The following is a 22,838-nucleotide window of genomic DNA, read 5'->3' on the forward strand; positions in this document are numbered from 1 at the left end:
TCACTGAACTCCCACTGCGGCCCTTAGGGTGCAGGCGAGCGTGTACCACTCCCCTGGCTGCTATCGTGGTGGTGGCGCCCCGGCTGTTTCTTGGTCCATGGACCTCCGGCAGGGCTGGCGAGGAGGCTCACAGCTGCTCTAGGCGGCGAGCGCCAGAAATGAGGAGGGAACCGAAAAACGCGTGTTCGCAGGGTTGGGGAGTACACATCTATTTGCCAGAGGGTGCATTTGTCTATCCCCTCGGCCAGTCCCGGATCCGAGGACGCTCCCTTCTCTCCAGCTCAGCACTGAAGCAGGCACCGCGGAGTGTCCCGGGATGGCGGTGGGCTGGCACGGTCGTTCGCGCTCCGAGGTCAACAAGCGCTTGGATTTTTCTGCTTCCGCGCGCCCGGGACAGCCCCGGCCCCGGAGACGTCGAACGTCGGACTCCAGGGGTTCGAGCCCTGACCCCGCCGCGTCCTCCAGGCGCGCAGGTAAAGGGTTACGCGTGTCGGGGAGGCTCGCCCGCGGCCCGGGCCACGTGACACGCGGGCCCAATGGCCGCGCCGGGGCGGCCGCTGCGAGCTCGGCGGGCTCCGGGCAGCGCGGAGCTGCTTGCGTTTCCCGGCGCGGCCGCCTGAGGCCGGCGAAGCCATGGGTGCCGCGACCCCGCCGCCGCCGCCGCAGCCGTCCGGCCCCAGGTAGGGACCGTCCCCCGTCCCGCGCGCGCGAGGAGGGTTCGAGTCCTGAGGAACTTGGCTTTAGGGCGCGCTTTCCCCCGCTTCTCTCCGTGGTGCCTACTTTTAATTTTAATTTCTTGATTTGCTTTTGCCCTGAAAAAAAAAAAAAAAAAATTAGAGAATAGAGAGACGCAGTTCGGAGTTTGATGACTTCGGGAAGAGTCTCGTAACTCAACAAAGGGGCTGTAAAAGGGGCAAAACTTGGGTAGGAGGAGGCGGACTTTTACAGATTCCCAAAACTAAACACCAAGGCGTTTGCAAAGCTTGGCGTCTAATTGGTTGTGTGAAACATTTTTGCTTTTAAATCCCTAATTAATGAACTTTCAACAGTGCATGCGAACTTGAAAAACTGCAAGAGATTTTCCCTTAGCTCTCCCTCCCCCATATTTAAGCTTTTTTTTTTTTTTAAATAAAAAGGAAATGGAATGTGACCTCTGCTGTTTCTTTGCAATGTCCTTGGATCTCAGGATTTGCCCCCCCAGGGGTGCTGGCGGCCTGGGCAGTGGGTGGGGGTGGGGGAAGAGGTCATGGTGCCAGGAGGCCGCACGTAGTGAAAAAGAGGGTGCCAGGTGCAAACAGTTAAATAGTCACAAACTGTTTGCTAAATATTTAATAATTAGGCAAGCATCTCCCAGGTTGATTACTTGGGTTGCATTGACGTTGGCAGCCTGATGAGGCGAGATTTTCACAAAGCACCGCTGAATAATTTTCCAGTGATAAAAGGCAAAAATCAATGCTTTTTACCCCAGCACGGCAATTGACCTTAAAAAAAAAAAAAAAAAAACCTCCCTCTGATGACTTAGTACATTTTATGTTACTTTCCCATGGTGGCAGAGATATCTGCCCCATGATAGATATTTGCCCTGTGAATTTAGAGGAATTCTGTGTGCCAGAGGTGGTTCAAATCATTGAAGAATAGAGGTTTATTTTCTTACTGTCACTATTCATGGGAAATATTACTGATGATCCATCTAGCCCAGGTTTGTGGGTGTCCTTGGTGGTTGCAATCAAGCAATCTCTTGTGAGGACTAATACCTGGAGAAAAGATAAGAAGCCTTTGAGAGTTGAATGAGAAAGAAATGGAAAAGGGTTACTGCTTTTAAACATTAATAGAGTCTGTATTTGTTGCCTACCCCTCCCCACCCCATTTAATCCTTCAGTTAATACTATTTGAAGAAGGATAAGACATACGTTAAAGGCCAGAGACCACCTTACTGGTCGCAGCTGGGAAACACTGTCAGGAGGCAGATAATTGAAACAAGATACATAACTGAAACAATTTGAAGCTTAAAGGTAAAGTTAAGTTCCAGAATTATTTGTATTTCCTTAAAGTGTGAAGAGTGCCTCAGTCACTGAGGAACAGATGCTGAGACAGCAAGAGAAAGTGTGCTTACTTCTCTTCTCAGCCCACTCTGTGTCCATCCTCTGATCCTGCTCCATCATTTATTCAGCACGTGTGATCCTGGTCCTCAATGGCTCCAGGGATTTAGATATATAATGATACCTAAAGAGAAATAGGGCCAATTCTCTAAAGAGGGTAGAAATCTTTGCTGTGCTTCAAAGAGCTTTTTGCATATCTGTGATTGAAGACAAAAACTTGCAAAGCAACATGTTCTATTATCCTAAACGTGGAATGACTCCCTTGACTTCCCACCCAGACCCTCTCTGAGCCTGGACACACAACCTGGTTAAGCTCCAGCCAGAATCCAGTTGCAGCCTATGGGCAGGGCACAGATAGGGCAGGGCAAAGGTAGGACTGGCCCCTCTCCTCCTAGAACAGCCTGCTCTTGGTGCCCGGAAGCCCATTCACTGTGTTTCTTGGAATACACTTCAGTTTCCAAATAATTGAATAGCTGCCTCCAGGTAGCTGGGTTTCCTCTCCCTAGACTGTGTTTCACATTCCTCTAGTTACACAATTTTTCTGATAACCCTGAATCTTGGGATCTTTTAGAGTCTTGGTTAAATAGTAACTAATTACCTATGTCCTGCTTTTTTTTCTTGGTCATTAGACAGATTTTCTTTCTGGTTGTTCTTTTTGGTCATTAGACAGATTACATGCTTACAGAGAGACTTTCTAGGTGTGTAGAAAAGAAGAGTTGGGAAAAGTCAAAGGGGTCATCCTAGGAGAAGCAGACGGAGTCTTCACCTATGTGCAGGTCAGATATGTAAGTCTTTTGTGGCCTTTCTAGAGTGCCTGCTCTGAACCAATGAGCCATCCTGTGTCTCTAGTTGTAGAGACACAGGATGGCTCATTCTTTACTCTGCTGTTTAAGAGAATAAACTGTAGGCCAGGTGCAGTGGTGAATGCCTGTAATCCCAGCACTTTGGTAGGCCTAGGTGGGCAGATCCCAGGATCAGGAGATCGAGACCATCCTGGCCAACATGGTGAAACCCCATTTCTACTAAAAATACAAAAATTAGCTGGGCGTGGTGGCACGCGCCTGTAGTCCCAGCTACTGTACTTGGGAGGCTGAGGCAGGAGAATGGCTTGAACCTGAGAAGCGATGGTTGCAGTGAGCCGAGCTTCCACCACCACATTCCCACCTGGTGATGGAGCAAGACTCCATCTCAAAAAAGAGAGAGAGAGAGAGAATAAACTGAAAATGAAATCGTTCATCTACTTGCGCTGTTTTTGCCTGAGAATATCATAGTCCCGCAGAGGCTAGTTAAAATCTTCAGGACTATAGATTATCAAATAATCTTTTCCTAAAGCATACTTAAAACACCAAACCAATGAATATGTATCCTGAAGCAGAACATTAAGACTCAAAATGCTGGCTCAGTGCTGTCAGGCATTGTAGAAAGATGTCCCTGAGCTACTATGAATATGAACAAATGACAAAAGGCATCTTGTATCCAGACTTCATCACAAGTGGCGAATCCAGTTTTGTTCAGTGTGCAGGTGGCTCTCCAAAAGTAAATGAAACCCTGACCTGGCCTTAGAGACATCATGTGTGTAGATCCAGAGACACCAGACAGCCAATGAGGTTCTGAGGACACAGTCCTTGTCTTCAGAGATCCTAATCTCTGAAGATCTTGGGAGATCTTGTCTTCCGAGATCCTAATCTCTGAAGATCTTGGGAGAAACAGTTGAAGGACATTAAGCGGAGCAGATGTCTATTTTAGCAAGTTCATGCAGGCTGCCGTGAGAATGAAACAGAAAAGGGACAAGCGAGACCAAAGGCAGCTGCAGCAAAAATCCACGTTAGAAGAGAGAAAGAAGTGAGTTGATTCAAAAGATATTTAAGGAAGCATCGGTATTTAAGATTTTAACTGTAAGAACCCGTTAGGTGACTTGAAATCTCTGACGTCAATTTACATGTCATTTCAAAATAGATTTTCTCCAGTTAGATAAATGTAAGCCACATTTCAGTTCAATGTTCTTCATGTGGATTCTAGTTCTCTAGGGCTTCTCATGGTTTTTAATCACAGAAAAAAAAGTTTCTAGTAAATAGCTGGCCAATTACATTTCACATTTTCAACAACCTAGTGCTTCTTTCTACCGACTTAACTATATAGATCTGAAGTCAAAGCTAAGGTAAACTGTTGCCATCATATACGCATTCTATGATTTAGCTTAACTCCTTCTGGAAGTTAAAACACCCTGACATTTGACTGTTTAACACTAGTGGAACTGGACAGTAGAGTAGCCTTTCTTTTTTATTGTTTTCAGTTGACCACAACGTGGCCTACTATATATCACAGAGAGGATTGTATTATATTTGCAAGAGTATTCGTGACATGAGAGAGGCTATACATAATGCCTGTGTGACAACAGAAGTCATCTTGGTTATTGACTCATTGCCACATGCATAGCTTTTTAATACAATGTGTACTTGAATATATTCTAAATTTATTAATTTGCTTCATCACTAGTTGCAGAGTAGATGTCTACACACAGGAGTTTTAAAATTTGATTTTGGTGTTAATTCTTTTCCCTCGTTTGATAACTGAGTATCATATATATCTTGGTTATTAATAAATAAATACAAAGATTTGATTCTGTATAGCTGTAAAATAGTGTCCCTTTTATTTGGCCAGATTGCCAACAACCTTAGGCCTCCGGAATATTTATTGTAACCTGGAATTGCATAAAAGAAGTCCAGTTTTACCTTCATATTGTTGGTAAGAGCAACATAATTAAGATTCTTACTAGAACTTATTTGGCATTTCATTTCTGATTCCTGATGAGCTTGGATACCTGGGTTCCTGGTCCATAGCAAGGAGATCCACTTTATAGTTTCAAGGTACAGCTCTTAGGATAAGTATAAAATGTGGTTACAGCCAACTGCTAGGCAGCAAAGACAATACAGTAAAGGTGGTCTGTGATTAAACCCTAAGTCTACAAGAAAAACGTTAAATCATGTTCAAAACTGTGTTAGAAAGGAATAAGTACTGCCATTTGGTAAAAAGGACTCTTGATCTTTTTTAGAGCCAGAAAATCACTTTAAAAGTTACTTGATCTAACCACTTTAATTTACAGATGATGAAACAGTCTCAAAGAGGTTAAATGATTTGTCCAAAGTCATATAGCTGCCCATTGGAAAAGCTGCTGGAACCAGAATCTCGGAGTCCCAATTCCTGGTTTAGTCATCTTCCCACTTCTGACTAAAAAGCACAAATGTTAGTACTATGAAAATCTCATTCTCTGTTAAGTATAATATTTTCCGGGGCAAGGCGTGGTGGCTCACGCCTATAATCCCAGCATTTTGGGAGGCCGAGGTGGGTGGATCACAAGGTCAAGAGATCGAGACCATCCTGGTCAACAAGGTGAAACCTTGTCTCTACTAAAAATACAAAAAAAAAAAAAAATTGGCTGGGCATGGTTGTGCACACCTGTAGTCCCAGCTACTTGGGAGGCTGAGGCAGGAGAATTGCTTGAACCCAGGAGGCGGAGGTTGCAGTGAGCCGAGATCGTGCCATTGCACTCCAGCCTGGGTAACAACAGCGAAACTCCGTCTCAAAATAATAATAATAATAATAATAATATTTTCCAAAATGTAGCCACTGCTTATTGAGAAATTACTTATAGATTCAGTATCAGTTTTCTATTGCTGCATAACAAATCACCACAAACATAATGGCTTAAAATAACCACCGTTTATTGAGCTTGGGCTTCTGTAGATAAGCAGTTTGGGTGGGCTTGGCTGGGCAAATTACTGTCTTTTCCAGGCTCCTTCATGCGTCTGTGGTCACTAAGGCAGCTCTGCTTCTCAGTATTGGTGGACCATCAGCCATGTCATGTGGGGAGCAGCTGAGCCTCCTGTCTTTCATGATTTAGCAGGCTAGCCTGGGTTCATCACATGTTGGCTCAACTTGGTTGCAAGAGAGAATGGAAGCAAGGCCTAGGTTCAAGTGACCCAACTTACTTCTACTCCGGTCTATTTCAAAAGCAGCTCAAGAAGCCAGCTCAGATTCAAGGGGTGGAGAGATAGACCCGACTTTCTATTGGGAGGGGCTGCAGAGTTACATTAGAAAATGGCATGAATTCAGAGAGGGATGGAGAATCACGGCCTTTTTCACAATTTATCATATACACCTTGCACCTTACATAACTTGTCTAACTTAATTCTCACAATAGCACCAACGATTAAGGCAGAAGTCCTGTTTTACGAGTGAAGAAACTGAGAACGAGCTATGCTAGTCTGGATTAGGCACGACAGATGGTGAATGATAAATCCAACACTGGGACTTGGGTGTGTCTAACTCCAAAGGCTTTGCCCAGAACCATGATGGAGCCCTGCCTCTCTGCGTTTTGCTGCAGTGAAGGGTGATGGTATTACTAAGTATCGTAGAGCTCAGAGTTTTGCATGGAAAAAAAAACTAACTTTAGTAAAACTTCTTCTGGATTTATATGCTAAGAGAAATAATATCAAACATGATTATGCCCTCAAGGAACATATGGTCTCATTTATATATGATTGCATGTGTACACATGTTAGTTAAGCAATAAGATTCCAAGTAAAGAGAAATAAGATTGGATAATCAGAGAAGCCTAATAGAGGATGAAGTGATGAGTTTGGAGAGACTGGAGAAAGCCCTATTTGAAAATAGTATCTGTTAATATCTCAAAAGATTCTCACATCATTTATATAAAATAAGTAATATTCCCATACAAGGGAAGTTTTTTGCCCTAAGTCACACAGATAAAACCTAATCAAGATGACATTTAAACCTATGTCCATGTGTCTCAAAAAACTACTACCCTTCTATTTTTTTCCACCAAGCCAGTAAGCTTTGCTACTCAAAGTGGGGTCCATGGACCAGCAGCATCATAACCACCTGGGAGCTTGTTGGAAATGCAGTGTTGTGACTTCACCTCCAGGCTACTGAATCAGAACTTGTATTTTAACAGGATCTCCCAGATGATTTCATAAGCACCGTAAAGGCTGAGCTCTGCACTAAAGGGAGTTTGGGGAAATGACTTGCATGAGATAGGTGAAGGATGGTGGAAGAGCTTGCTTTCTTTTTTTTTTCCATTTTTTTTTTTTTAATTTAATTTTAAGTTTCAGGATACATGGGCAGAATGTGCCGCTTTTTTAGGTGGGTAAATGTGTGCCATAGTGGTTTGCTGCACCTGTCAACCCATCACCTAGGTATTAAGCTCTGCATGCATTAGCTGTTTATCCTGATGCTCTCCCTCCTCCTACCCTTTCTACACGCCCTGGTGTGTGTTGTTCCTTTTTCCCTGTGACCATGTGTTCCCATTGTTCAGCTCCCACTTAAGAGTGAGAACATGTGGTATTTGGTTTTCTGCTCCTGTGTTAGTTTGCTGAGGATGATGACTTCCAGCTTTATCCATGTCCCTACAGAGGACATGGTCACACTCCTTTTATATGGCTGTATAGTATTCTGTGGTATATTATATACCACATTTTCTTTATCCATTCTGTCATTGATGGGCATTTGGGTTGATTTCATGTCTTTGCTATTGTGAATAGTGCTGCAATAAACATACACATGCATGTATCTTTGTAATAGAATAATTTATATTCCTTTGGGTATATACCCAATAATGAAATTGCTGGGTTGAATGGTATTTGTGGTTCTAGATCCTTGAGGAATCATCACACTGTCTTCCACAATGGTTGAACTAGTTTATATTCCTATGAACAGTGTAAATGTGTTTCTGTTTCTCTACAGCCTCACCAGCATCTATTGTTTCTTGACTTTTCAATAATTGCCATTCTGACTGGTGTAAGATGGTATCTTTTTGTGGTTTTGATTTGCATTTCTCTAATGCTCAGTGATGATGAGATTTTTTTTCATATGTTTGTTGGTCACATAAATCTTTTCTTTTGAGAAGTTCTTGTCCTTTGCCAACTTTTTGATGGAGTTGTTTTTTTCTTGTATATTTAAGTTCCTTATGAATTCTAGATATTAGACCTTTGTCAGGTGGGTAGATTCCAAAAATTTTCTTCCATTCTGTAGGTTGCTTCTTTGCTCTGATGATAGTTTCTTTTGATGTACAGAAGCTCTTTAGTTTAATTAGATCCCATTTGTCTATTTTGCCTTTTTTTGCAATTGTTTTTGATGATTTCACCATAAAATCTTTTCCCATGCCTATGTCCTGAATGGTATTCCCTAGATTCTCTTCTGGGGTTTCTATGGTTTTGGGTTTTACATTTAAGTCTTTAATCCATCTTGAGTTAATTTATGTATAAGGTGTGAGGAAGGGGTCCAGTTTCAGTTTTCTGCATATGGCTAGCCAGCTTTCTCAGCACCATTTATTAAATAGGTAATCCCCTTCCCATTGCTTGTTTTTGTCAGGTTTGTTGAAGATCAGATGATTGCAGATATGTGGTCTTATTTCTGAGGTCTCTATATCTGTTTTGGTATCAGTACCATACTGTTTTGGTTACTGTAGCCTTGTAGTGTAGTTTGAAGTCAGGTAGCATGATGTGTCCAACTTTGTTCTTTATGCTTAGGATTGTCTTGGCTATATGGGCCTTTTTTGGTTTCATATAAATTTTAGTTTTTTTCTAATTTTGTGAAGAATGTCAATGGTAGTTTGATGGGAATAGCATTGAATCTATAAATTACTTTTGGCAGTATGGCTATTTTCATGATATTGATTCTATCTATGAGGATGGAATTTTTTTCTATTTGTTTGTGTCCTCTCTTATTTCCTTAAGCAGTGATTTGCAGTTCTCCTTTAAGAGGTCCTTCATATGAGGGTGGAGAAACTTTCTAGGCCGGGAGAACAGCAAAAGCTTGGGCCCTGAGGCTGGAATCAATGCCACAGGTGTGAGAGCAAGTGGAGGGATTGATGGACTAGAATAGGGGTGCATTTTTGGCAATAGAAGGAAGTCATGTGAGACTGATGGAATCGCTGTGGATCCTAATGAAGTCTGCTTTTTAGAAAGGTCAGTCAGGCAGTACTGAGGCTGGCTTGGCAGCAGTGACCCTGGTTGTGAGGCTTTGCTGTCATTTAGCTGTGCTTCAAAGAGAGCTCAGACCCAGGTGACAGTGGAGGAAATAGAAAAGAAGGATGCAATCTGGGAGGCATTTCAAAGCACCTTCCGTGGAACTCAATGCCAGATTTTCTAAGGGAAAAAAGAGCGAATGTGAAGATGATTCTGGACTGTCAAGTTCTGAACTCTGCCTCCCAACCTTCAGGTTTGGATGTTATTTTTGCAATTATTTGCTACTGAAAAAGGATACTTTTTGGTGATTGTAGTTTCGTTGCTTATTTGTTTGTTTGAAGGCAGCTTCCCCTGTTCATTTTAATTATAGCAGTTTTTCAACTTTTGCTAAGAGGTAATTCAAATGCTAAAATTCCAAATCTGTACACCCATGTAAATAGTGGGGACATTATTTTGGCAGGCAATTATTTGTAATGAAATAGTTCTTCATGTGGTTCTGTTTATTAGGCCTTCCCAACTACCCTGTGACGTCTATATAGGTAAGATTTCAATGATGATTTTGCAATTAAGGACACAGACTTGAAGATGTGACTCAACCAAAATTTGAACCCAGGTCTGCTGGCTCTAAGAACAATCCTGTATCTGTCCAACTAAAGCACTTCACAGGTTTTTCATATGGTCTTTGGAGGAGATTATCAAACTGATCAGTCTTTGGTTAACTTTGTTTTAACTTTTTTCATATACACTGTGCCAAACTCAGAAAGATGCTTCAAAGTTTATATTGGTGGCTTTGAAGTAATTATTTCATGGAAAATTGAAAATGCCTCATTAAAAACTGATTTCCTCCCTACCTGATTTTCTTATTTCATTGAATCCATGTGTTGATCCCAATGGCAACATACCACACTTCAAATTTCAAATGATCTGAACAATTTTGCAGTTCTTTCCTTTGATTCTTTGAATAATGAAAAGATTTTGAAATTTTTTCCATTTAATTTTTAAGCCTGTTTCTTAAGCAACTAAGCTGAGGCTTTAAAAATGTCCGTAGATGACAGAATCATGTCCTGGAAGGGGCCTTTAGTGGTCCAGACCCCTCATTGTATGGATAAGAAAATCAAGGACTAGAGAGAGAAAGGGACCTCTTCAAAAATACCCCATAAGTTGGAGGTAGTCATAGGGCTGGGTCCCATGTCTCTAACCCTCCTGACCTGTGCTTTTTCACTAAACTACTTCAAAGCAGTTCCTTTCCCTGTGGCAGTATCTCCCAGCCACTAGTGAGCAGTGTGGGGAAGCTGAAAGATCTCACATTTTAAAGCTGCCATTACCTGGGTTTAAATCCTGGGTTTGCTGGCTACGTGGCATGTGACAAATGCATTTAATGCTACAGTCATTTCCAAAGAGAATCATAAAACAGAGTTAATTGGCTGGACCATCAAGATTGGGTCTACAATTTATCTACATTCTCTTTTAAACTTGACGGGACAAGTTTTATGATGCTTGTCAGGATTTGGCTTTGGCAAAGGAAGCCAAGAGTTTTAGGGGTGGACATAGTAAAAACTGCAGAGATGCACTGCAGCCCAAGCAGAGGCCTCACCAAACCTGATCCCCCTGCTGTGAAAAGAGTTCAGGTCCTACTGTTGAATGCTGATGCCACACTTTCTCTGCTTGAAGATAAAACACAGGTATTTCCTGGTGCTGCAGCACAGGGCTAAGTTGTGGCACTGGGGAGGTGAGCCTGAAAACAAAGGCAGATAGAGAAGTCACAGCTCACTGGTGTGAAGACAGCTAGCAAGTTGTTTTCTTCATACCCTCTGTCTTTGAATTTGCCTGGATTCAAAGATTTAATGGGGCAAAAGGAGTGTTACTTTTATGTAACCAAAAAAGAAAAAAAAAAAAAGAACCAGCTTTAGAGAATAAAATTACTGAAATGGCAACCTTTGACAGGTAATCATCCTTTAAGTGTTAACTAAACAAGCAAGCAAGACAAGCTAACAGGAATTCACGCTGGAACACATTGCAGGTCCCGTAATGGCAGGTATGACTAGGCGAGGCACAAGTACACCCATGCCTGCAAGTCAGAAATCATCAGATTCATCCTCCCGAACACAGGTGACAGCACCATATGCACATTTGTTCCCATTAAATCTCTACTCACCACTGCAGGTGCTTAGCCTCTATTCAGTTTACATGAGCCCTTTGGAAAGAAACTGGGTGTGGGGATTGTATTTTCTTCCATCACTAAGCATTTGGTCCACCGTACTTCTTGAGTGAGTCTCAAAGGAGGAGAAGCTGTGGGCCACTTGGAGGCAGGCCTGGATGCCCCAGAAGAGATTGTAATGAGGGCTGGACTCTCCTCAGGTTTGAATCTTGGCTCTGCCATTTGTTGTGGGACCTCACGAATTTTACTTAATCTTCCTGGATTTCAGTTTCCTCATCTCTAAAACTGGGATGCTAACTACTTCCTCTAATGTGCATCTACCTAACACAGTCCACCCTCAGTCAATATTTAAATAATCTGAGTCTCAGCCTCTCTGGCTTCCCATTTTCTCAAATGTAAAATAAATCTGAACTAGAGCAGGATGGGAGGTACAGGATGGAAAGAATGAGGGAGGGACTCAAGCTACACACAGCTTCTCCCAGCTGCCCCCATCTTGACCTTAGATAAAAGCCACATGAAACAGCAGGAAACTTTCAGGCTTAAATACTTGGGATTTCCCCTGAATTTCTAACTAGAGATGGAAATTTTCTCATTATAAAATTGTCTATTTAAATATCTGCCCAGGAATAGTTTTAAATGTTTCTAAAATACCTCAAACATGTAAAAAACATATAATCAATTCCATGTTTGTATTAGTGTGAGGCAGAGAGGATGCCAAGGACTTAATTTGAGGAAAGGAAGCAACATGGGAATTCGTAGAGAAAGCAGAACTTACTTACATGCTGAAATGATCATGCTATAAGTAGGGAGACTAAAGAAAGCTATAAAATATGGAGAAATTAGAGCTCAAGAACATGACCTTTTGTGGATTCTCAATTCCATGAAGAGTTTTCAAAATAACAAAGTTGGCATGTATAGTATTTAAAAGAGAAGGCCTTGGCCTCACTTTTCATATTTAGTATATTCTCCATTCTTCATTTTGTGAACTGAAGTTTTGAGAAAAAAAAAAATATTGTAAAATGTTCTTATACTGGAGGGCCCATTCCAATTAGTGAACCTAGTGCCACAAAAACCTTTTTTTTTTTCTATTAATGTGTAGAATAAAATCTAAATGCTCTGTTATTGAACAAGTATCTGTGGAGGCCAAGCACTGTGCTAGATGGTGGGGAAACAAAGGTGAATCAAATGGACCTGGACGTACTCTTGCTGGGAGACAGGCATCAATGCCATATTCATGCTGGTGTGGACAGCTTCCCTGAGGAAGGGATATCCAGCTAGGATCCACAGACTGAGTGGACTCTCACCTGACAAAGGGAGCCCCAGAGAGGGGAGAGTGAAGGGTGTGCTGATATGGCCCCGGAGGATGGTGTTCTGAGAAATGTTGTGAGCACAAAGAATACCAGGAGGAGCAGACCACAGCTCGGTCCTGCAGGTCTTGCAGGCCACATGGTGAAAAACAACCTCAGCTAACCTGGTCCTTCATATCTACCTGGTCCCCCTGAGTGAATGTTGAAACCTCCAGTATTTGGAGGTGGGTGAGGATAAAGGGTCCATCCTCACAGCCTCAACATTGGGTCCCAGGTTCAATTCACCCTCACAGTCTAAGTTTGATTAATAAGCAGGAATGAAAACAATCATATATCACATCCCGTAAGCTGGGTGAAGTCTCTCCTATTCTTTTGGCTTCTCCAATGGTATCTTCATGGAAAGTTCATGAGAGACAAATGTGACACTCTTCTAGAAGAAGAGTTGAGGTCACCTAAGAGCTTAATTTAAGCAGCAAGAATCCTTTGAACCAGCCACTGCATGAGCCGTTTCTCAGAAACAAGCACTAGGAACATTAGGAGGGGTACAAGTCACTGGCTAGCTGTAATCTATCATGTTGATGCACAAGTGGGAATGTCTCTCACTACACTTTTCTAGCCAGTCACACTCATACAAAACTGATCTCACCAAGAAAAATTGCTTCTAATATCCATTTTGCAGATTCATTAAGTTCTTTATGTTGAGTGGAAAGAATGAAGCTAGCATACCTGTACAAGCCATCTACCTTCTGATGACGTTCTTACTAACCATTTCTGAATATATTTTATATTCCTGTTGGGCAACTCATTTAATCTACATCCTAAAGCACAGATTAAAAACACACTCATAAATTCCAAACTGTCTATGCTGACATAAGCAATTTGTGGACAGTACAACCTTATAGTTGGTGGTCTTCATCTTAAGAATAGTGAGAAGCCCATTATCACTGGTCATTAGAGAAATGCAAATCAAAACCACATTGAGATATCATCTCACACCAGTTAGAATGGCGATCATTTAAAAATCTGGAGACAACAGATGCTGGAGAGGATGTGGAGAAATAGGAACACTTTTACACTGTTGCTGGGAGTGTAAGTTAGTTCAACCATTGTGGAAGACAGTGTGGCGATTCCTCAAGAACCCAGAAATAGAAATTCTGTTTGACCCAGCAATCCCATTACTGGGTATATATCCAAAGGATTATAAATCATTCTATTATAAAGATACATGCACACGTATGTTCACTGCAGCACTGTTTACAATAGCAAAGACCTGGAACCAACCCAAATGTCCATCGATGATAGACTGGACAGGGAAAATGTGGCACATACACACCATGGAATACTATGCAGCCATAAAAAATGATGAGTTTGTGTCCTTTGTAGGGACATGGATGAACCTAGAAACCATCATTCTCAGCAAACTGACACAAGAACAGAAAATCAAACACCACATGTTCTCACTCATAGGTGGGTATGGAACAATGAGAACATATGGACACAGGGAGGGGAGCATCACACACTGGGGTCTGTTGGGGGGAACTAGGGGAGGGACAGTGGGGGGTAGGGAGTTGGGGAGGGATAACATGGGGAGAAATGCCAGATATAGGGGATGGGGATGGAGGCAGCAAACCACATTGCTATGTATATACCTATGCAACAATCCTGCATGTTCTTCACATGTATCCTGGAACCTAAAGTACAATAAAATAAATAAATAAATAAATAAAATAGAAAAAAAAAAGAATAGTGAAAAGCCATTGAAGGTTTTTAACTGAGGAGTAGTAAGATTTGTATCCCTGACTGCAGTATAAGAAGTAAGAATGCAAGACTGGGAGACAGGGGATTAAGTGAAGGGACTATTGCAGAAGATGTTGACTGTCCACTCAAATCAAGTAGAGGCAATGAGATAGTGAGAAGTGGCTGGGTTTCTAGGATAGTCAGTGAGATCATCAGCACCTGGTAATGGATAGGAAATGGGAAGTGAGGGAAAAGGTGTCAAGATTGGATATTAGGGCTTGAGTATACAGGTTTTCTTGCAGTATTGTTTGTGATTTAAAAAATTTATATATCATCAATATATACAATATGTAAGCTAGGCACGGTGACTCATGCCTGTAATCCTAGCACTCTGGGAAGCCAAGGCAGGTGGATCCCCTGAAGTCAGGAGTTCAAGACCAGCCTGGCCAACATGGTGAAACCCTGTCTCTACTAAAAATACAAAAAGTAGCCAGGTGTGGTGGTGGGCACCTGTAATCTCAGCTACTCAGGAGGCTGAGGCAGGAGAATCACTTGAACCCAGAGGCAGAGGCTTCAGTGAGCCGAGATCATGTCATTGCCCTCCAGCCTGAGTGACCGACTGAGAGTCCATCTCAAAAAAAGGAAGTACAGTATGTAGCTACAGTGCAGTATTCTGCACTGATTTTAAAAATGAGATGTATATGTAATGAGATGACAGAAAAATCCAGGATATAGTCTTAAGTTTTTAAAAATTTGTTGAAGAAAAATGCACTTAGTGTTTCATTTTAACAATAGTAATTATAATTAGCACTTAACAGAAAATAGCTGGAAGAATAAATTTTAAACAAATAACAGTGAAGATTCCAGGGGCATTTACAAAGTATATTTGACATTTCTGTACTCTGGATATTTTGCAACTCTCGTATTTGCTTTTGTAATCAGGGAAAGCAGACTTTGCAGAAGAGCAGACTGCCCTGCTTCCATCGTGGACTCTTCTGATCCTCTGTCCTAAAATGACTGCCCCTCTTCTGAATATCTTCTGGGCTCTAACGAGCCAAAAGGCTTTAGAGATCATTTAGTTCAACATCCTCATTCACACGTGAGGAAACTGAGGTCTAGAAAGACTAACAGTGTGGCCAAAGTCACATAACCCTAAATTAAGAGCAAGGCCAAGACTAGAACCCAGGGATGCACAGACTTGTCTTCTAGAATTCTTTATCCTACAGCAGAGTCTCCTCTAGCACTCACTGTATCTGTGAATAATTTGGCTTTACTTGGAATGCCTTGTAAATAAATTTGTCTTTCTCCTCCAGTCAATTTTTCCTTGAACTCAGAGAGCAAGCATCCAGTATCACGTTCATGCGTTGTAAAGCATGCGTTACAACAGTTGACAGACTTCTCTTAGATTTCAGATCTGAGGCAACACTAAAATTCGGGGAAAAGAAAGACTCCTATTTGTGGCTTGCACTTAGCGCCCTCAGGAGCTCGCTCATGTTCTCTCTCTGTCTTTCACACACACAGTGGGAATAAGTTAGTTGCCTAATTGGTTATGCTGGGGAAATGGACTTTGGATTGAGGGTGCGCCAGTGGGTACTTTCTCACTTGCAATGAAATACCAATATCCTGAACGTCTGGAAGGAAATGGCCTGGCTGTTAAGGCATACTTTAATCTGTTGATAATGTCAGTGATTTCCCACAACTGTATGCAAAACTTCCTCACCCTACAGCTGTCATAGGCCCTTTTCACAGAGTGTGTCTCAGGGACTGTCTCATATCTCACAGAGACACAGCCAACCCTGGCTGATGATGGCCCCAGAGCAGCGTTTCACATTGTCAACCTCTCATGTTGTGGGGTTCAACCAGAGGGAGGCTTATGAATCACTGGTCACTGATATAAACCTCCTCCCTTAACCGAAATGAGAAATGATGGCTACTTTGTCCCTTGCCTTGTAGCTCCCCAGGGGCAATTAGGGAGTTGCCCCAGCCCCCGAAGGGCTGTGTTAGTCTCTCTGACCTCTGGAGCCTCATCCTTTTCTTCTCCTCCCCTGAAGCTAATCATGACACTTCTGTCTCTGCTGAGCTCCACTTGGCATCTGGTGTTTATCACCTAAATGAGCTGCTGTCTCTAGGAAACTATTCTGCTCTCTGCCTCCCATTTTGCAAATTTGGTGTGTTTGTTTCTAGTGTTTTATTAATTTATTTCAACTGAACATTTTCCATATCCTAAACATTTCCATTCTTTATGTTACCATCTGCTTGATGTTGGCTCTGTATACAAACACACACACACACACACACACACACACACACACACACGTTTGCATAAGATCCAGTTCTAAAGTCTTTCAAACCAGTTTTCTTTTCCTATACTTAATTTTGTGTGGGTTCACAATGCCTTAAATATATAACTATCTATGTAATGCATTTATATGTTTTATCTTAAAATTTGAGAAATAAAAGTTAAGTCTTATAACTGTGATATTCCTTTAAACTGTATTAAACTAGGATTTTGATATACAGTCATGTGCCTTATAATAACATTTGGGTTGTATACCTTATATATGATGTTGGTCCCTTAAGATGATAGTAGTGTGTTTTTACTGTATTTTTGCTATGTTTAGGTATGTTTACAATTACCTACAGTATTTGATAGTATAGTCACATGCTGTACAGATTTGTAGCCTAAGAGCAACAGGCTATAGCATCTAACCTAGCTGTGTAGTTAGCGCTATCATCTAGGTTTGTGTAAGTACATTCTGATGTTTGCACAACAGCAAGATCACCTAGCAACACATTTCTTGGAACGTATTCCCATTATTGAGCAATAAATGACTGTAATGATATCAGGAGAAATGTAAAGTACTAATTATTTTCTCCTCAGCTATAAGCCTACCTTTCAGTAAGCTTACCTTGTTCTTTTTGCAAATGCAGAAATTTATTTATCAATAAGCTTGAATACCAACTTCACATAGAGACTGTGCAGTAGTCAGAGAGAGAAAACACAGAAGAGCAGCCAGGAGATCCTCACTGTAAGTAGAACACGAAGGAACGTGACTGAACCCACAAGCCAGTGGATTTTAGAGTCAGAAAATTACAAGACGACACATAGAAAATTCCAAGATGACAAGATTGTCGTGTCCTGGAGGGTTATTAAAAGAGTCGGTATCATCTCTATATAACCCAGACCCGGACTGTGTATGTGCACCCTCAGAAGTACCTGCAAAATTTTATGTTTCTCATTTCATTCAGCTATGCCCAAACAATAATCTGTCAGACTTACAGTATTATTGGCATGACATAGTTACTGAATTTTCTAGTAAAATGCAAAATATGTTGGATGGACAACAGGATGAGCTATTTGAGTCAGTATGCCCTGAAACTCAAGGATTGGTGTACTCTGTAACTTGGCCCTTCCATATCTGTGCATAGATCCATTATCTGCTTTGCCACAAGAATGTTGATCATGTTCTCTTTCAAATGGATAAGGCAATGCATTTTTATGCCAATACTATGACACTTTGGGAGATAGAGTTTGTATGCATAAACATTGGGACATTTTGATAATAGGGATAATAACTTCTAGTGGCTGTTAAAACTGCCATGAAAGTGAGAATGTAAGTATCTGTAGGTATAATTAAGAGCTAGTGCAGGGAAACTTGTTTATGTTTTTTAATATCCACAACCAACAAATTTGTACTTTCTAGCCATTTGTTTTTTGATTCTTAAAGTCTTGAGAGTAAAGAAATTTTACAAATTAATTACGTCACAATCAACTCAGACTGTTTGCCTGCTGGAAATTCCCAGCTGGGACTGATTAAGAAATGTGTGTTTCTGATAAAAGTACAGGTGGAGTCAAAGGATAAAAAGATCCTGTGTCTTTAAATTTAAAGGTATTTTATAATTGTCCTTCAAGTTTCGATTTTCATTTGTTTGCTTTGGGTGGAACATGGAAAAATATTTGCCTACTGTATGGTACTAATCTTCATGCATGTGTTTGCAAATTACCTTCCCTGTGAAAAGGTTGTAGGCATTGCATTGGTGATGCCTTTTCTTAATAAACTTGCAAATGCATGAATTTTCTGCACCAAAAATTGGTGAGTTCATTTTATATCGGGAAGTCAGATTTAAAAGAAGATGTCTCAGACACTTCAAAAGTGTGAAACTTTAGGAATTAAGCATTGGGTTCTCTAGTTACGTATTATCTATCACAGGAGCTACCTTCGTTATATGTTCAGTATTTTCATTGTAAGCCAGTTATTTTCAAAGTTTTGGTGAACCCTAATATTTATTCTAAATTACATTGTTTGAACAATCTTATTTTGCCTATGTAAAGAGGGTTTTTTTTAAGATTTAGAAAGTATCTTTAAATTATTTTGAGTGGCTATGTGTGGTTTTCTTCCGTAAATTAAAATTTCAATAGTTCAGAAAGTATTATTCACTCAACAAATATATACTAAACATCTCCCATATACTAGAGAGAAAGTGTGTCAGACTTCCTGAAAGCCCACAGCATATTTTTCACAAATGGAGAACTTTAATTTGCAAATAAAATTATTGAACACACTATACCCCCACACCATGAACCTGATGTTTCTAAAAGAAAAACATTAAATTTCACAGACGTTATTTGATCAAAGAACCATTCATGAATTGGGTAGCACTCAGAACCAAAAGAGATTCCAAGTTCTGCCTCACAGTGAGCAGTGAGCTTACATTGGCTAAACTTGAAAGTAAAATACAGAAATAATTTGATTGGTTACAGCTATGTATTTGCTATAGTTGAGTATGGTCTGATTACTTGGCTGCCTGTGATTGTCTGAAACTTAGCTATTTGTTACAAAAATAGTCTCCTAAGTTTTTGTTTGTTTATATACTAAATTAGGTTACAGGTTGTTATATAGGAATTCAAAGCCCAGAGACAGCCTCAGACTTTTGACCCCCTGCATATTTTCCTTTAACAGTATGTAAATATTCTATAACAAACATAATATATATAAATATAATTTTATTGAGTACTGACTACAAGCTAGGCATTATACTCTGGGATGATCAGGGTACAGAAGTGAACAGAACCCCTATAACATCTCCTGGGAAAGAGGAACATTAAATAATCCTTAAATTAAAATAGAATGTAAATTACGGAACAATAAAGGAATAATCAAGGAGTATATAATATCCTTAAAGAGATCCAATTTAAATGGGAAAGGGGAGGGAAAAGGCAAGGAAGGCTTTTCAGAGAAAGTGAAGTGCTAAAAGTAGAAGAATAAAGAAAAGTTGGCCAGGGAAAAAGGTGGAGAAAATTGGCTATATATATTTAATTTCAAAAAATAAAGGAAGACTTCATTCTGGGGGCAAGAAACCTGGTTTCTAGCTTAAGAAATGCTAGCAACTGCCATTGAGCCTGGCTTAACCTCTGGCCTTATTTTCTTTTTCTTTTTTTCTTTTTTCTTTTTTAAAGATGGGATTTCACCATGATGGCCAGGCTGGTCTTGAACGCCTGACCTCAGGTGATCCAGCTACCTCAGCCTCCCAAAGTGCTAGGATTACAGGCATGAGCCACCGCGCCCAGCCTGGCCTCATTTTCTTTAAGTGAGAAATCTGAGTTGGATAGTAGGATCCTAGGATTTCTTATCTTCTTTGATCTGTGATTAATATGAATGGCTACCTTATGGGGAAGCTCTCCAATGGCCCCCTTTTAAGCTGTCATCACCTTAGCCCAGATTCTGTCAGTTCCTGGAAACTGGGAAGCTACGTACTGCGTGCGCCCCTGCCAGGCATTGGCTAGGACTTGGAGATTCATGCAATTACGCTTGAGCGACTTCAGCCTCCTGCGCCAGCCATGTCCACAAATGTATATACCTCTACATCAATCCTTTCCTCATTCTCTCTATTCTCAGAGGATAAGGTGTTCCTTTTCCTGTTCAAGGCCAACTTTTTCATGTGGACTTAATTTTTATCTTCCATCCTCTGGGATATTGCTTCACCAATTAATTCTGCCTTTGTCCTGAATCTATAAACTCTAATAAAAAAAAAAAAAAAAAAAAAGTGGTGCTGAGGACATTGAAAAAAATGTATTTCTTACAAGATAAATATGTCTTCCTTTGAGCCTGTTGGCTACTGTCCCATCTCTCTGTGTTTCCCTTATTTTAAAATAAAAATAATATAAAATAAAATGTCCTAAAGAGTTCTTGAGTAATAGCTACCTTTAACTGCAGTTCCCAATTCACTACTTCTAGTTCATTCAACATAGTGCTATTTGGTTTTACTTCACGTCGTGACATGAAAACATCACTGATCAATTCTAATGGTCATATTTCACCCCTTTAAGATATAAACGTCCTTGCTACCTTACGAAGTATTTTTCTTGATGATGTCTTCCTTTTTGAAATTCTCCCTTTCCTTTGATACTATTATGCTATTACATTTCTTACTCCTGATTCTTCTCCTACTTCTATGACCAGTCCCTATTTTTCTACCACCTATTATCAAGTTTGACCCTGAGGTTTTCATGATGTAGAATTCAATTGCATGTTCTATACTATCTATGAGTTATGTCTGCAAGAAAGAGTAGACAAAGTAATTTGAGAAGGATTAAATGGTAACTAGATTCATTGATTCAGGTCAACTGGCAAGGTAATCTGTGGAAGGTTACAGAATCAAAGATGACTTGAGAATTAGATAACAAGTAATTTAAATCTTAGGCACTTAGATGAGAAGACTGAACCCTTTGTAAGGTATAGAGTCTCCGTTAGTGCAAATATACACAGAGAAAATTAGATCCTAATCCCAGTGCAAGTGAAAATGCACTAAAAAGGTAACCCCAAATTTTATGGGAAAACAAATGTGTTCTAACTATGGGAAAACTTAAAGTGTAAATATGATGGACTAAATAAAACCCAAAATAATTATACTTTTAGATAAGTTTGGGGAAAAGTCTTTGATATTTTAGATATTCATTATATTTAAGATAATGTGTTAATATAATTAGCTTTGTGATTTCTAACATGCCATTGGGTGATTGATTTATACTTTGTATTTTTTTTTTTTTTTTTTTTTTTTTTTTTTTTGAGACAGAGTCTTGTTTTGTCGCCAGGCACCAGGCTGGAGTGCAGTGGCATGATCTTGGCTCACTGTAACCTCCAACTCCCAGGTTCAAGCAATTCTCCTGCCTCAGCCTCCCAAGTAGCTGGGACTACAGGCATGCACCACCACGCCTAGCTAATCTTTGTATTTTTTTAGTAGAGACCGGGTTTCGCCAAGTTGGCCAGGATGGTCTCGATCTCTTAACCTCGTGATTCACCCGCCTCGGCCTCCCAAAGTGCTGGGATTACAGGCGTGAGCCACCGTGCCTGACCTACACTTTGTATTTTTAAGTTGAAATGTTAAGGTAATTTTTCTGTGTTTAATGCCATATTGAAAAGTTTAATGTCTGTTAGTTTAACCAAGTTAAAAAATCACTCTTAAGAAGATTGACAGAGTTTGGAGAATTTTAAATAAAGTATAAGATTTATAGTTGATCTCAACACAAGAAAAAAGCGTTTTTGGATTTTTTATTTTAATAAATATTAATGTTTAAAACCCAGTTACCTGCAAATAATGTTTCTGAGGTTGTAGGGGACACCCAGAAAACTTCATTGCTGTCTCCCGCTTCTGAGCAGTAGCAGGTCCCTGGTCTCCTTTCTCAGCCCACAGTGCTTCCCAGTCTTCTAGGCTCCCTCGCCAACATCTGGCAGTATCGGAATGTGTGTACCACTCATAGCTCACACATACACAATACCCAAATGCCTTTCTCCAGCCCTGCCCTCCTACACAGCTACAAATCCATTAAAAAACTACTTCCTGTAAGGCATATCTGCTTGCATATCCCCAGACCCCATCAAACTCAGCTGAAATGCATTCTATCCATGCTCCACCTCCAAACCCACTGATGTGCTCTCATTCCTGCTGTTGTCTCAGAGGATGACATCATCAAATGCTCTTTCCTCTCTAGGGCAAAGACTGGCTTGGACATTGCTATGGTTTGAATGTGTCCCCAAAGTTCATGTGTTTAAAATGTCATCCCCAATGCAACAGTTTTGAAAGGTGGAATCCTAAAGAGGCAATTAGGTCATGAGTGCCCTGCCGTCATGAATGGATTGATGCCATTACCTTGGGAGTAATAGGAAGAGCTCTGGCCCCCTTCCCTTCTTTCTTTCTCATGAGTTCTCTCTTGCCCTTCTACACTCTGCCATGTGATGTTGCAGCAAGAAGGCCCTCATATAAAATAAAAGTCCCTTTGACCTTGGACTTTCCAATCTCTAGAACTATAATAAATAAATCTCTATTATTTATAAATTACCCAGTCTCAGATATTCTGCTATAGCAGCACAAAACAGACTCAGACACCTTTCAAGATTGCCTCTCTTTGACTCCTCAGTGCCTATTACTTGGCAACATTAGGTACTCAAAAACTCAGTTGATAAATATGAAGCCCAAATAAAACAAAGAATGACATGAATACCTGCTTTAGGCTGAGTGGAAAAGGAAGATTTCATTATCACTTTGGTATTGG

At 40.6% G+C, this 22,838-nt stretch overlaps 1 protein-coding gene across 2 annotated transcripts in view; it reads left to right on the forward strand.

Annotated features, from left to right (window-relative positions):
• The window catches only part of PGCKA1 (PDCD10 and GCKIII kinases associated 1), a 124,860-nt gene continuing 102,022 nt past the window's right edge, over nucleotides 1–22,838 (forward strand). The window contains exon 1 of one of the 2 annotated variants that reach the window (XM_010338179.3): nucleotides 1–473. The gene's annotated coding sequence lies outside the window, so the exon portion shown is untranslated. Of the gene's footprint in view, nucleotides 474–542; nucleotides 681–22,838 lie in introns of those variants that run through there. The other variant, XM_074395991.1, reaches the window with a different exon arrangement.

This window comes from Saimiri boliviensis, chromosome 3 (genome assembly GCF_048565385.1).
Source record: "Saimiri boliviensis isolate mSaiBol1 chromosome 3, mSaiBol1.pri, whole genome shotgun sequence".
NCBI classification, from domain to species: domain Eukaryota; kingdom Metazoa; phylum Chordata; class Mammalia; order Primates; family Cebidae; genus Saimiri; species Saimiri boliviensis.